The 14,815-nt window shown below is 50.2% G+C and overlaps 1 protein-coding gene across 1 annotated transcript in view; it reads left to right on the top strand.

Moving 5' to 3' along the window:
• Nucleotides 1-5,585: 5,585 nt before the first annotated feature.
• Nucleotides 5,586-14,815, top strand: part of LOC144805951 (uncharacterized) — a 36,065-nt gene continuing 26,835 nt past the window's right edge. The window contains exons 1-2 of the mRNA XM_078672411.1: nucleotides 5,586-5,615; nucleotides 6,344-6,590. The gene's annotated coding sequence lies outside the window, so the exon portion shown is untranslated. The remainder of the gene's footprint in view (nucleotides 5,616-6,343; nucleotides 6,591-14,815) is intronic.

The raw sequence follows: 14,815 nt of genomic DNA, 5'->3' as shown, positions 1-14,815 counted from the left end.
AGGTAATTATTCCTCGAATTTCATGGTCCTGAATGTTCAAACCGATACTACTCCAGATTTGCCTGCTATTTCAGTACTACCAGTCAAAGGCGAATTATGTGTCAGAAAGAATGGTTCCGCACATATAGGACATAGTGATTGTACTACTATTGTCGAGTATAGTGACAGTGGGAAATCTATTTTCAAAGCCTCACGTCATTCTTATTTTGTTTGTGGTCAGACCGCATATGTTCGTCTGCCCCTCGATTGGGAGGGAACATGTTACATTGCCTTCCTACTGCCACCAGTTTTTCTAGCCCCATCCGATTATCACAGAAATACACATCTAGTACACATTAGACATAGAAGGGAGACCGAGTCCCCAATTGTCGACCAAACTGAAACTACTCTAGAACAGTATCAAGATTTCAATAAAGGTTTCTTCTTCTTTATAGGCCCTGTCCAGAATAGTAAGTTAATACGTAGGTTAACCAGAACCCTTGAAGCAGTAGTGAATGAGACGACTTCCGCTCTAGGTAACTTAACTGAAGAGCAATCTGCTATGAGATTTGTCGTGCTCCAAAATCGTCTCGTTCTTGACGTCATACTGGCCGATAGAGGAGGAGCTTGTAGAGTCATCGGATCTAGTTGCTGCATTTTCATTCCTAATAACGCGCCGTCTGTTTATTCAGCTATAACCAGACTTCATAAAATTGCCCATCAGTTACACCAGAATCCAGGCACCTGGACATGGTCCGGTTGGCTCTGGAGTATAATTTCTGCCTGGGGATGGAAAGTATTGTCATTCCTAGGTATAGCAGTAATGATCATATTCAGTTGCTGCCTTTGTTTACAATGTGGCCCTGCGATTTGCGGCTTATGTGCTACCTCTTGTATTCCTAGTCCTAAGTCCCGTTCCAAGACAATTCGAGACGAGCAAATGATGCTATATGAAATGATAGATGGTATCATGAATATAGATGTTTCCTGATGGAAACGTAGGGCACAAGGAGGGAATGTGGAAAAGTACATTTTGCCATGTTGTATGTGCCTACGTGTTCCTCATCTTATGTTATATGTGCATGATCGTTATGCATGTATCCCCCTATGATCGATTAAAGACGCAATTATAGTTGTGTCCAGCTCTAGTATGCCAGTTTCCAGTTCTCGTGAAAGCAACGAGTATTAGGCCTATGTTGCCATGTTTCACAGTGTGCACGTTAATTCAGTAAATGTCCCCGTTTCTAGGCCTCAAAAGGGCCCGGACACCAGACTCAAGCTCTTGTCTCCTGAACCCTCTCCGAGGAGCGATACAGCCCCCACCTGCATCCCTGACCCTTCACTTCCTTTCGCGCAGTGCCCGGCCCGGCCTGGCTCTGCCTGCCTGTCTGCCAAGAGTATGTTATGCTTCTAGTTATCAGTCCAGCCCTCCTTCTCTGCATTCCTAAGCTACTGAATCGCATCAACAGTTTCAGCTATGGTCTAGCCTTTCTGTCTCCATGTAAGAGAAATACTGTATTAATATTCATAGAATATTCCTAGCACACGTAATACATGTAGAATTATGCATGCACCAGTCTTAGTATCAAGTAGCCTTTACCCTGATAACTTTTGGATTCTATCAACATGTTCTCCAAACACCAGATACTAGATATGCCTTAGGTACATGTCGCCCTGACTCCGCAGACTTTAGTCTCCTCTTCTAGCGCAGAAGTCATAGCCCCCAGTTCTCCCTAGTAACACGTCATTGCCCGTTTGCGCGCACCACTAGGTTAGAGGTCCCAGCTCCTCAGGTAGCCCCCTCCATGTTTCCGCCCATTTCATGACACTTCTGTGACGTTCATATCACATGTCTATGTATACGCCCTGTACACGCCTCTTGTTACACCTACTTATGCCTTATCTTTCGCGACTGCTACAAGTCACGCCTACTGCTACGCCTACTGTATTGAATGCTATTGTAAATGTAATGTATATATACCATGTACTGTTAATATGCTCATGCGATCCTGCCATTCCTGCCCCCGGCAGCTGCCATCCTAATTCCGTACAGGCTATCCCGTTCCTGTTCCTGTCCTTTATGCCTTATTAAAGCCTGTAAGACTCAAGATACCTCGAATCCTGACTCTTATTTATTGAGCTATCTGTTATTTGTATATCTTGTCAAAAATAGAACCGGTAATTAATTATTTATTTACCACACCAAAGTGGCTAAGATCATCCAGGCCAATTGGAGGATACTGACCTCAGGGAAATTGCAGTGGGAAAAAACACTATTCTCCTACAAAAGATCGCAAAATCTTCAAGACAGCCTGGTATCCACTCGTCCAAGACAGAATCCGACCCGAGAAGCCACAGTGCTCAATTCATGGGGTATGCCAAATATCACGGGACATTACGCATGCGGTAATTGCAGCGTATGCCACCTGACCAAGACTACCAAAAATCTGAATCTCGAACAAGGAAAGATTTGGCACATCCGGAAACATACGAACTGCAATTCAGCAAATGTAATTTACATGATCACATGCCCGTGCGGCCTCAGATATATTGGCATGACCTCCAGAAAGGTTAAAACAAGAATTTGCGAACACAGAAGCAACATTCGTTGCAAGCGTAACACTACTAAACTAACGGATCATTTTCTAAGCACAGGACATACCACTAATGACATGACGTGGGTTGTCATAGAACAACTAGAGAGTAATAGACACAACCTACAAAATGCCCTATTTGAGAAAAGAACAAAGTTGGGTTTATAGACTCTGGACCCACGTTTCAGGGCTCAATGATGACGTACCGTGGAACTCAATACAAAGACATTAAACTAATATCAAGGCGGTCTCTGCGCCCTCTTAATTCAGACAACTGATCTGTTACCAGGTCTATCAATCTCTTTGCCTCCATAGTCTAGCCCTCCACCTAATTCTTAAATGTGTATTCTCTATTGTTAATTCTTATGGGTTCCCTTAGACACATAACTGGGTCCCTAGTGCACCACTCCAGTTTTTAATCACATCGACCTTTACATTCTGTAGGACACCGGTATTATACTTACAGTGTTTACAATGCTTGCCATGCCTCTCATACCATGCAGACTGCCACCTAATCATACTGGGTTTACCATGTCTCCCATATCGAGCAGCCTGTTATTTTAACCGATAGCACCTCTTTAGAGCGCCTACCCACGAGAGCCTTATCACGCACTATTGTCTTTCCCTGTGCTGATGATATTTTATTAATGTGTCACATGTAAAACGCTTTACAGTAAGTTTACAACTCTATACAGGGCGCCTGCGTCGATACATCGAGGCGCTGTCCTTCCCACCTAGGAGTTACATTAGAAGTTCCGTTACTCGCATTAACTGGCAACGCTTCTTTAGTTGCGTAAATACATCCCCCTGCAGCCATCACGCTGTTCAGGGTTAGCACTCTAGCCTTTCTAGACCACGTGACCCGCCACTGCGATCACGTGACTTCACACATTTCCTGTTAGTACGAGCTCCCGGAACCGCTGAGCTGCCGGGTCCTGTGCTCCGTACTAGGTTTGATGGTTTCATTTGAGGAGACAAACGTGAGTAATGACCGCTTCCACTATTGATCGCATTAGGCAAGGCACCCCTGACGATTGGCCATCGTTGCTCAATATATGTGGGCGCCTTTTTCCTTAAAGCTTTGCAATTCCATTCACAGGGTCCCCCAATACTCCACACGTGAGTCAGGATCCATGTAGCTATTTACACGTAAAGACAACGTGAGCATTCTATTTTTTGTTATCTGTTGGTCTGTCTTGTAGTATCTTTGCACATGTGCCACTGATTCCCAAACTTCTGATATCACGCGCTCGTTATGTTATTTTAACATTTTAACCATTTAGAGATACATCGCCACAGGATGTGCCATAGTATTATCTCTAAGCACCGTAAAACTTCACGTCAGTAACAGATAGAAGCCCACGTTGGCACATCGTAGCCACGCAAGGTCATTCTTTTCTAGTGTGCCCGTGCATACAGCACTCGTTTGAGTTTGTATATAGCAGGTACCTTCACTTGGTCATTTTTAACTCACCATAAGCACAATACTGTTTACATTATCAATGTTGGTAAGATATGCTTCGCATTGCTTCCTTTTCAGGTACTTTACAAATGGAATCAGTAAGTATACCGACCCACTACATACACAATGCGCTTTAGGGTGCGCGTTGATATATTAGACACACCGCCGTGGCTACTCTACTTTTATGGCCAGGCTCACTATTGGTCCTGATGAAAGACTCACGACTATCGACGAAGGCTGAAACTAGTTGACCTACACCTTTTCTAGGATATTGAGGGGCATCACCTCCTCAAACATATCCGATTACAGTTTTTACCTATGCCATAGGTCCCTTCAATTAAAACTTTTAAAAGGGTATTTCCTATAGGCATTTTTAACATATAACTCACTTCACATAGCACTGTTCACTTGTACACAACAAATCCCGCTCCGCTGTAGACAGGCGTTGCAGCCCAGCTGGTTCACACTCGGTGATCCAGCTGGGCCCCGATGATGAAGCATGCCACCTACTAGGTGGGTGGGAGAGGGGTTTCTAAACATCAAGAACGTGTTGTTTATCCCATAGGGCATTTACCCTGACCAGTACCTGCCTGAGGTCTTGTCCTCGTTGTTCTATCGCACCCCTGAAATAAGCATGTGTGCACATGTGGTGCACAACATTCCCTAAGTGCATGCGTGTGCGCCACATGGCACTTTGAAAAATGCAAAAAAGTGCTTTTTTCAAAGAAATCACAAATTACGACCAACCTGAAGTTGGTGGGTATTTGGGATTCCTTAAGCCAAAATCGCACAATTTAGGTGCTTCCAACATTGCATTTAAGGAATTGCATATTGGGATTCCTTAAATGCATTTGCAAAATAATGAAAATCTGGTAACCACGACAGCGCTGGGATGCTCCTGGGTCGCCATGCGCTATATAAAAGAACCTTTTCATTTCATTTCATGTTACCCTCCCACTGCCCTGGATTACAGGAGGTATATGTTTTAATATTGTCGGGATATTCCCAACTCTGAGTCACAGGAAGTATGTGGTTTTGATAAATTGTTCCACTGGATGAATAAAGGGTTTGTTTATTCCTTGGCTCTGCTTCCAGGATGGAGGGATGCAGAGAGTCAAGGCCTGCAGGCAGCAGGAGAGATGGCTGCATTGACGGACTGCGCTGCTATTGGTTGATGGTTGTCATGGACACGTCCCACGGACTCATGGGAGTTGTAGTGTGGCAGTGTCATTTAAACTTCTTTTTAACTTTCAAACTGCCGTGAATAAAAAGTGAATAACTTTGTGCACAATCCTCGCCTCCGCGTTCATAACAGAAGCACAAGTTTCCTTCACTATAACGAGGACATGCCTCATGAGAGCAAGAGAGCTGAGAGTCGAGGCAGAGCGGAAGTTACGCGTCTCAAACGGCACCGCGACCTTTGCCCGCGTGTTCCTCTTCCGGGAATGCTCCAATGGCGGGGCTCTTCCTGGTGGTCAGTGTCTTCGCTCCGCGCATGCGCACTGCGCCCCTCTCTGCCCTCCATGCCTCTTCCCTGTGTCCGGTGTCAGCTGCTGAGCCCCGAGAGAGAAGCGCCGCAGGTGAGGAGGGCAGGGAGGGGTTCCATGTGCGGGCCTCGACGCCATAGAGCTGGGGAGGGTGCGGCCGCGAGAAGCGGGAGAGGCAGCAGGGCAACAGGGAAAACCGAGCCCAGTCTCTGGCTCGGCTCTGGCCCGAGCCCAGTCTCTTGCTCGGCTCTGGCTCGAGCCCGGTGCCTGGCTCGGCTCCTCGAGCGAAACCGAACCTCTCTTCGTCTCTTTCCCCCCTTAAATTGCCTCTGTTCAATAGAAGGTAATGAGGGGAAAATACATTCTCCTTAATATTATTTATAGATCTCCCTCTTTTAAAATGTTGCCATGGAGTCATTAGTGAACTAAGATGGAAGACCCGTGCCACGTCAGCCCTGTGTGTGGACCAGGTCGATATCCGGCAACATTCAGGTCCATGAAATCAAAGACAGGTTGTTATACAGGGGCATCCTGAACTCACGTCTTTGAAGACACTTTAATCCATAATTATGCAGTAAAGGGAGTTTTGGTGAAATTAAATATGTGCCTAAGATCACACAATTTTAGCTGGGAAGCTGCGGTTTGTCCAGTATTTCTGGTTTCAACGTGTAAAAATCGGCCACTAAGTGAGTATTTATTCGTATTTCCTTTTTAATGTCAAGGAGTTGTTTTTTACCTTTTTCTGCACTTACCCGAAGTTATTCGAGTACTTTACCCTCCACTAGTTACTTTTTACACAAGGTCACATTCATTTATTTCAGATTAAAGTATTTGCCCGGAGTCACAGGATGTCGAGCTGATGCCAAGAGTCGCACCTGGTTCCCAAGTTTCAAAGTCACGTTCAGAGTAGAGCAAGAATGGCAGCAAAAACCGGCTCCCTGTGGCCCTGAGGTTCCAACAGAACCTCGAGCCGACCCGAGCCAGAGCCGGGCTCGTGCTCACAGTGGACGCCCACCTCCGTGTTTAACTTGAAACAGTGACAGGTGCTGAAGAGTACAGCAGATACTTGTGAGTCCAAACCTCTGCTTAATCCTTAATTTGTGTGTAGGTCAAGTGGTGTTTGCATGTTCAACAGACTATAACTTATTTGTGTGAACTGTCAAGTTTCTGACAAAACCTATGCAATTTGTTTAACAATGACAACTATTGTGACAGGTAGAGCAGTATCCATTACACTTTTTATCCTGGAACATTAATATTTATTTACTTTCAGTACATCTCCGTCACGATCATAAAGTGCTTATTCTATTGTTTTTGCCAAAATAATGCTGTACAGGAAGAACATCCGCCAAGATATGGGCAAGTGGACAGGTTGCTGATGATAGTATAGGGAGACATCCTTTGAAACCTGGATTCTCCATTTGATTCAGTTGTGTGATTCTAGACAAAATCCACTCTCTTATTCTCAGCGGGTGCCCAGAAGTGAGAGTTCATTTGAGCAGAGAGCATGTGCAAGAAGGAATCTCCATTAGGACACTTTAGAAAACTGTTAGTATTTGTCTTACACGTTAATTTACCCAACTGAATTATTTCCTATTTTCTGAGAGAGATAGAGACACTGCTTTTTGCACACTAGTCCTATATAACCCTTTTTGGCATTGTTTCGGCGTGTCAAATGCCAGTACAGAGTTTTAAGTGGTTCATATCTGGGGTGGGAAATAATTTGACAAGTGTTACTTCGATATTGAAATTAAAGATATCAATTTATCATAGCTCCTTTAACGTTATTATAGATCTATTATCCTGTCAACAATGCTCCTCGTACTTTTCTAAATTTGCAAGGAAGCAATTATTCCCCATGAGTCTCATGAGTTATTGACAGATATTAGATTAGGGGAATAACTGCCCAGTAGTAATGCACTATAGTGATCTTTACCATCCAGATGCTAATTTCAGGCAGGATGCTGCCAGTGCAGTGCAGATTAGCTACATTGAGATCTGGGGTTCAAATGTCAGATGATGAATTCTCCCAAAATCTTCAACATGTTTCCACAATTCAACCATTTTGTGACCGATGTCAGTTGGGGACACAGCAGTGCAGTGGCGGCTGGTGGAATTTGAAAGTGGTTAGTGGTGAGGCATAAAACCAGTGAATGTATTGTACTACAAGTGAAGCTGATGTTTATGAGGGTATGTTTTGGGGAGCCGGAGGCTCTGCACACCAACAGTCCACGACGCTGCCTTTCTAAGAGGCCCAGCTGTAGCTCTTTCTCTGCATTAATGCTGTAAACAGAATACATGAGGCTCAGAAGCATGTGCGGTGTATTCTGTTTAGAGCACAAGACCATCTTGCAAATGCGGCATCCCCTCCCTTTCCAAGTCGGCACAGTGTGAAGACTTGGAAAGGGAGGAGTGGTAAAAGGTAGCTGATATTGGACAAGCAGCTTTGGGAGTACAGGGTTGATGCTGTATACACCCAGTGCTGACAAGCGGCTTCGGGAGTACAGGGTTGATGCTGTATACACCCAGTGCTGACAAGCGGCTTCGGGAGTACAGGGTTGATGCTGTATACACCCAGAGCTGCATTGGAATGTGACTCTTTTAATTGTAATTTGTGGGCTGGCCCAGAGCAGGGCTATAGAAAGTAATAGAATGCCTTATAAATCCACTGTCATGTAACAAAATCCACTTCATATAATCTATCCCTCCGCGCTATAGGAATTCCACATCCCTGTCAGAGGACCCCAATTATTGCAGAATCGGGCTGCCAGCAGCTCTGCCCATACTGCTTAACTTTCAGTTCCATCAATGCTGCCAACAGGCTCTTGCGCATGTGTCTACTTAAAACTGCCTGAAGTCTGTTTTGGAGAGCGGAGCAGGCTGGCCTTGACAGTCTGTACTTTTCACCAACACAATAATCATTTAGGTACAGTTGGCCATTAATACATCCACCCAAGCACCTCACGCAGTTTTTAACCTTACCCCTTCATGGCTAATAAAATACGGTACACAGGAAAGGAGGTATTTTTAATTGCACTTTTTTCGCCAATACACACAAAATCACTACCATGAAAATGGGCACGATAAAAATTCGAAGGAGTTGGTTGGGAGTTTTCAAACAAAAAGCTTTGACCACTTAAGGGTGATGTGGCATGTCTGAGGCAAGAAGTTGGCCGGGAAGGTATTAAACCAAAGGAGAAGTTGATGGAGTCAATTAACACTGCCCCTCCGTCCAAAAGTAAAGAAGATACAGGGGCGCTTTTATACCTCGTGGAATTTTACACAACGTTTGTGAATATCTTTCTAGAAAATGCTTACACTGTCAGGCAACTGCTAAATAATACGTATACATTTGAATTGCCAGTAGTGTTGGGAAGGGTTTAGTGAACTAAATAAAGACATTTGTAGTGCACCGCCTGAATGTGGTTTCAATCTTGAAAGGTGTAGTAACTATTGCTGCAATTGGTAATGGGTTAGGAACAGGCGCGCAACACCCATTGGAATCAAAGGGCTTCAGCCCCCCCCGTCTTGTGTGGCAGCCCGGACTCAGACAGCTCCCGGGCACACACACAGCTGCACCCGAGCCCTTCACAGGTCTTTAAAAGACCATGTGCATGTTAAAGAGGCTTTGCTGATATTTCCCCCTTTCTATGAGCCCCTGCAGCGCCACTCTACCTACTGCTTAAAGTTTCACCCCCCCCCCCCGAAATTTTTTCTTAGCCCCCTTCCCCCCCCCCGAAATATGGCTCTAGTTGCACCTCTGGTTAGGAACAGTACTGACCCAAGTGGTAAGAAAGGATGTGAATTAGTTATAACCTTTGTGTTTGACCTGCAGAAACAGAATATTCCTTGCCAGAGAGAGGGCTTTAAACCTTTTCACCAGTTTCAATCAATCAACGGGTTGGTGAAGCGTAATTACTCAACTGAGAGGGTCTCAAGGCGCTGGGGAGGCTCCTGGAAGTTCACAGTGATTCGTCAAAGAGACAGGTCTTGCGGTCCTTCATGAACTTGTAGAGGGTTTGTGTGCCAGAGGTGGAGAGGGAGGGTGTTCCATTCCTTGGCTGCGAGGAAGGGGAAGGAGCAACCTGCTGTTCTGGTCTTCTTAATGCGCTGAACCGTTGCAAGGGAGAGCTGGGCTGAGAGGAAGGATCTTTGGGGTGCGTGGAACGAGAGGCGGTGGTTCAGGTAGGCGGGTTCGGTGTTGTGGAGGGCTTTGTGGGCGTGAGTGAGAACTTGAAGGCGATTCTCTTCTCGACAGGGAGCCAATGTAGTGTCCGCAGGTGTTGGGTGATGTGGCAATGACATGGTAGTTTGAGGACTTGTCTGGTGGAGGCGTTATGGAGTTTGCTGGTAAGGTTCTTGTTGATCCCGACGTTGGGTGCATGACTGTAGTCCAGTCTGCTGCTAACCTGGGTGTGGGTGACGGTCTTTCTGTGCTCGAGAGGAATCCAGTTGAAGGTCTTTCGTAGGAGGCAGAAGGTATGGATACGAGAGGAGTCAGCATTGATTTGACAGTCCATTTTGAGTTTGGAGTCCAGGATGATTCCAAGGTTGCGTGCGTGGGCGGTGTGGGAGGGTGGGTTCTCAAGGGTGGGGGGCCTGCAGGTGTCGTTCCAGGCATCGGGTGTGGGCCCTTCATGAGTATTTCGGTTTTGTCCGTGTGGAGTTGTAACCAGCTGTTCTTCATCCACCTAGCGACAGTTTCCATCCCTTCTTGAAAGTTTTGTATGAAGATGTTTGGTTCGTTGGATAGGGAGAGGATGAGTTGGGTGTCGTCTGTGTAGGATACAATGTTGAGACCATGGGATCTGACGATGGGTGCGAGCAGAGCCATATAGTCGCAGTTTGGGGCTGATGGAGGATCCTTGGGGAACTCCGCAGGTGGTCAGTTTCGGATCTGAGAGGAAGGGCAGGAGCCTGACCTGCTATGTCCTGCCAGAGAGGAATGAGCGGATCCAGCTGAGGGCCATGCCCCAGATTCCTGCGTCATGTAGTCTGTGGACTATGGTGCTTTGAGAGACTGTTGAAGGCTGTGGATAGGTCCAGGAGGATGAGGGCCACAGTCTCTCTTCTGTCAGGGAGGGAGCGGATGTCTGTTGCGGCGAGAAGGGCAGTTTTGGTGCTGTGGTTTTTCCTGAAGCCAGTTTGAGAGGGGTCATTGATGTTTTCTTCTGTGAAGGATGCAAGCTGGCTGTTGATGCCTTTTTCGATGACCTTTGCTGGGTACGGGAGTAAGGAGATCCGTCTGTAGTTTTTGAGGTTGGTTGGGTCAGCCGTGGGTTTTTTCAGGAGAGGGTTGACCTAGTTTAGGACACCCCCCGCGCCGCACGGCCACCAGCTGCTGCGTGTGCCTCCCCGCCTGCCTGCCTCTCTGCTCCGGCTGCCGCCGCGTGACCACGCCCCCTGCCATCGAGCGGCGTGGTCCGTGCTCGCTTTCCTGCCTTCTACCACTGTTTATTGTTTAAATTGTATACTGTTGTAAATTGTTATTTTGTCCCCCCCTATTGCCTGTAAAAAGTCCACATTTGTAAAGCGCACAATCACCCGTAAGGGTCTCTAGGCGCTGGGGGCCATCGGGAAGATTAAGCGAGCTATTGCCCAGAGTCACATGGTGCTGGGCTAACCTGCTGCCGGAGCCGGGGATCGAACTGTGGTCCCCAGATTCCAGCGTCAGTCGCCCTGGCCGCGGCGCGCCTGTTTGCCTGGTTTTCTTGGTTGCCCCCGTCTCATCCCTCTCCGCTCCCCGCTTCCCGCCACCGTCGCTAACCCCGCCCCTTTCTTCATTCTGTACCCTCCCCGCTCCCGCCTCCCAGCTGCTCCGCCCCCCCTCGCACTTGGCCATATATGGCGACCGTGCGACGCAGGTGAGTGTGACCTAGTTTAGGACACCCCCGCGCCGCACGGCCACCAGCTGCTGCGTGTGCCTCCCCGCCTGCCTGCCTCTCTGCTCCGGCTGCCGCCGCGTGACCACGCCCCCTGCCATCGAGCGGCGTGGTCTGTGCTCGCTTTCCTGCCTTCTACCACTGTTTATTGTTTAAATTGTATACTGTTGTAAATTGTTATTTTGTCCCCCCCTATTGCCTGTTTGCCTGGTTTTCTTGGTTGCCCCCGTCTCATCCCTCCCCGCTCCCCGCTTCCCGCCACCGACGCTAACCCCGCCCCTTTCTTCATTCTGTACCCTCCCCGCTCCCGCCTCGCAGCTGCTCCGCCCCCCCTCGCAGTTCGCCATATATGGCGACCGTGCGAACGCGCAGCAGTCACGCGCAGCGGGCGCGCCGATTGTGCGCCGAAGGTAAGCCCGTCTGCGCCCGTCCGCGCCTGGACCGCGCCCAGTGCCAGGACCCCTGGCCCTCGAGGACCTCTGCCCACCCGCCTGACGTACACCGCCGCCACCCTCAACGTACTCAACACCGGCCGAATCCCAGGATGCTACCGAGCCACCCCACGACGCACCCACGGACCCTTCAGCTGCCACGCCTGCAAGTTCACCTGCATCCGGACCTGCCCTGCACCAGCACCCGCCAAGCCGAACACCAGCAGCAACCACCTCAAGTGCATCCTGCTCAACACCCGCTCCGTCCACAGACACGCCATCGAACTCTGGAACCTCCTCGACACCACTGCCCCTGACGTTGCCTTCCTCACGGAGACCTGGATGAACGCCTCTTCAGCGCCCGACATCGCCATCGCCATCCCAGAGGGATACAAGATCACCCGGAGGGACCGCTCCGCCAACCAGATGGGAGGAGGCATCGCCGTCATCCACAGGGACACCATCCGCATCACGACCAACACCGACGACACCCTGACAACCGCCGAACATCTGCACTTCCAGATCCACATCGACCCGAAGACCACCCTCAGAGGCACCCTGATCTACCGACCCCCGGGACCACGCACACAATTCAGCGAGGACATCGCCGACTTCATCAGCCCACATGCCCTCCCCTCCGCTGACTACATCCTCCTGGGGGACCTCAACTTCCACCTGGAGAACAACAGCGACCGCAACACCATCACCCTGCTCGACAACCTCGCCAACCTCGGACTCAAGCAGCTGGTGTGCACCCCCACCCACCTCGCCGGACACACACTCGACGCCGTCTTCTCATCCAGCAAAGACATCGCCTTCAGCCACGCCACAGGACTCCACTGGACAGACCACAGCTGCGTCCACTTCACCTTCAAAAGAACGACGATCCACCACCACCAGCAACAGGTTGCCCGAAGAAGCTGGAACAAGATCACAGCCGACCAGCTCGCCGCTTCCCTGAGCCAGCACCCTCCTGCCAGCTCAGCGAACCCCAGCCAGGCCGCCGACAACCTCACGAAGTGGATCAGCAACTGCGCGGACGAACTCGCCCCTCTGAGGACCCCGCCCAGCAGACCCGCCAGCAAGAAAGCCCCATGGTTCACCGACGAACTCAAGAGCTCCAAGAAGAACTGCCGAGCCCTCGAGAAAGTCTGGAGAAGGGAACCAACACCGGACAACATGACCACCCTCAAGCTTGCCACCCGGAAGCACCACCAACTGATCCGCGCCGCCAAGAAAACTGCATTCAAGGACAGGCTGGACAACAACGCACACAACTGCAAGGAACTCTTCAACATCGTGAAAGAGCTCTCCAACCCCAACGCCGGAAACAACGACATCACCCCATCGCAAGACCTCTGCAACTCCCTCGCCTCCTACTTCCACAACAAGATCGCGGACATACACAACAGCTTCAGCATTCAACCGACGCACGCCACGACCACAGCAACGCCGCCCACCACCACCCTCCGTGCCTGGACTCCGATCAGCACCGAAGACACCGTCCGCATGATGAACTCCGTCCACTCCGGATCTCCGACCGACCCCTGCCCTCACCACGTCTTCAACAAGGCCGACGCTGTCATCGCACCCCACCTGCGGGACATTATCAACACCTCCTTCGACACCGACACCTTCCCTGAGAGCTGGAAGCACGCCGAACTCAGCGCTCTACTCAAGAAACCTACAGCGGACCCCACCGAACTCAAGAATTACCGCCCCATCTCGCTCCTCCCGTTTCCAGCCAAAGTCATCGAGAAGACCGTCAACAAACAGCTGGCCGCCTTCCTCGAGACGAATGGATCCCTCGACCCCTCACAGTCTGGCTTCCGAGCCAACCACAGCACCGAGACCGCCCTCATCGCCGCCACCGACGACATCCAAGCCCTGATGGACAACGGAGAAACAGCGGCCCTCATCCTCCTAGACCTCTCCGCGGCATTCGACACTGTCTGCCACCGCACCCTAGTGCAGCGCCTCAGCAACGTCGGAATCCAGGAGAAGGCACTGGAATGGATCGTCTCCTTCCTCGACGGAAGAACACAGAGAGTCCGCCTACCACCGTACAAGTCAGAGGCCACCGAAGTCATCTGTGGCGTCCCTCAAGGATCCTCGCTGAGCCCCACCCTCTTCAACGTCTACATGAGCCCCCTCGCGGCCATCGCACGCCAACACAACCTCAACATAATCTCCTACGCCGACGACACCCAGCTGATCCTCTCCCTGACCAACGACCCCGCCGCCGCCAGAGCCAACCTGCACGAAGGGATGAAAGATGTAGCCGAGTGGATGACGACCAGCCGCCTGAAACTGAACTCAGACAAGACGGAGGTCCTCATCCTGGGCTCCTCGTCCTCCGCCTGGGACGACTCCTGGTGGCCCCCCGCCCTGGGCACCGCACCCAAACCGACGGACCACGCACGCAACCTGGGCTTCATCCTGGACTCCTCCCTCTCCATGACCAGACAAGTCAACGCCGTCTCCTCGTCGTGCTTCAACATCCTGCGCATGCTACGGAAGATCTTCTGGTGGATCCCCACGGAGACCAGGAAGACTGTCACCCAGGCCCTCGTCACCAGCCGACTGGACTACGGCAACGCCCTCTACGCCGGAACCACCGCCAAGCTCCAGAAGAGACTCCAGCGGATCCAGAACGCCTCAGCCAGACTCATCCTCGACATCCCACGAAACAGCCACATCTCCGGACATCTGAGAGACCTGCATTGGCTCCCCGTCAACAAAAGAATCACCTTCCGTCTCCTCACCCACGCACACAAAGCCCTACACGATCAAGGCCCGAGCTACCTCAACAACCGAATCAACTTCTACGCTCCCAAACGCCACCTCCGATCAGCCAGCCACGCCCTCGCCGCCGTCCCCCGCATCTGAAGAGCGACAACAGGAGGAAGGTCCTTCTCCTACCTGGCCGCCAAGACCTGGAACTCCCTCCCGACCGACCTGCGCTTGACCCAAGACCACC

This window comes from Lissotriton helveticus (genome assembly GCF_964261635.1).
Source record: "Lissotriton helveticus chromosome 1_1 unlocalized genomic scaffold, aLisHel1.1 SUPER_1_unloc_35, whole genome shotgun sequence".
NCBI lineage: Eukaryota > Metazoa > Chordata > Amphibia > Caudata > Salamandridae > Lissotriton > Lissotriton helveticus.
Note: the sequence above shows the minus strand (reverse complement) of the source record. Positions and strands in the feature narration are given on the sequence as shown.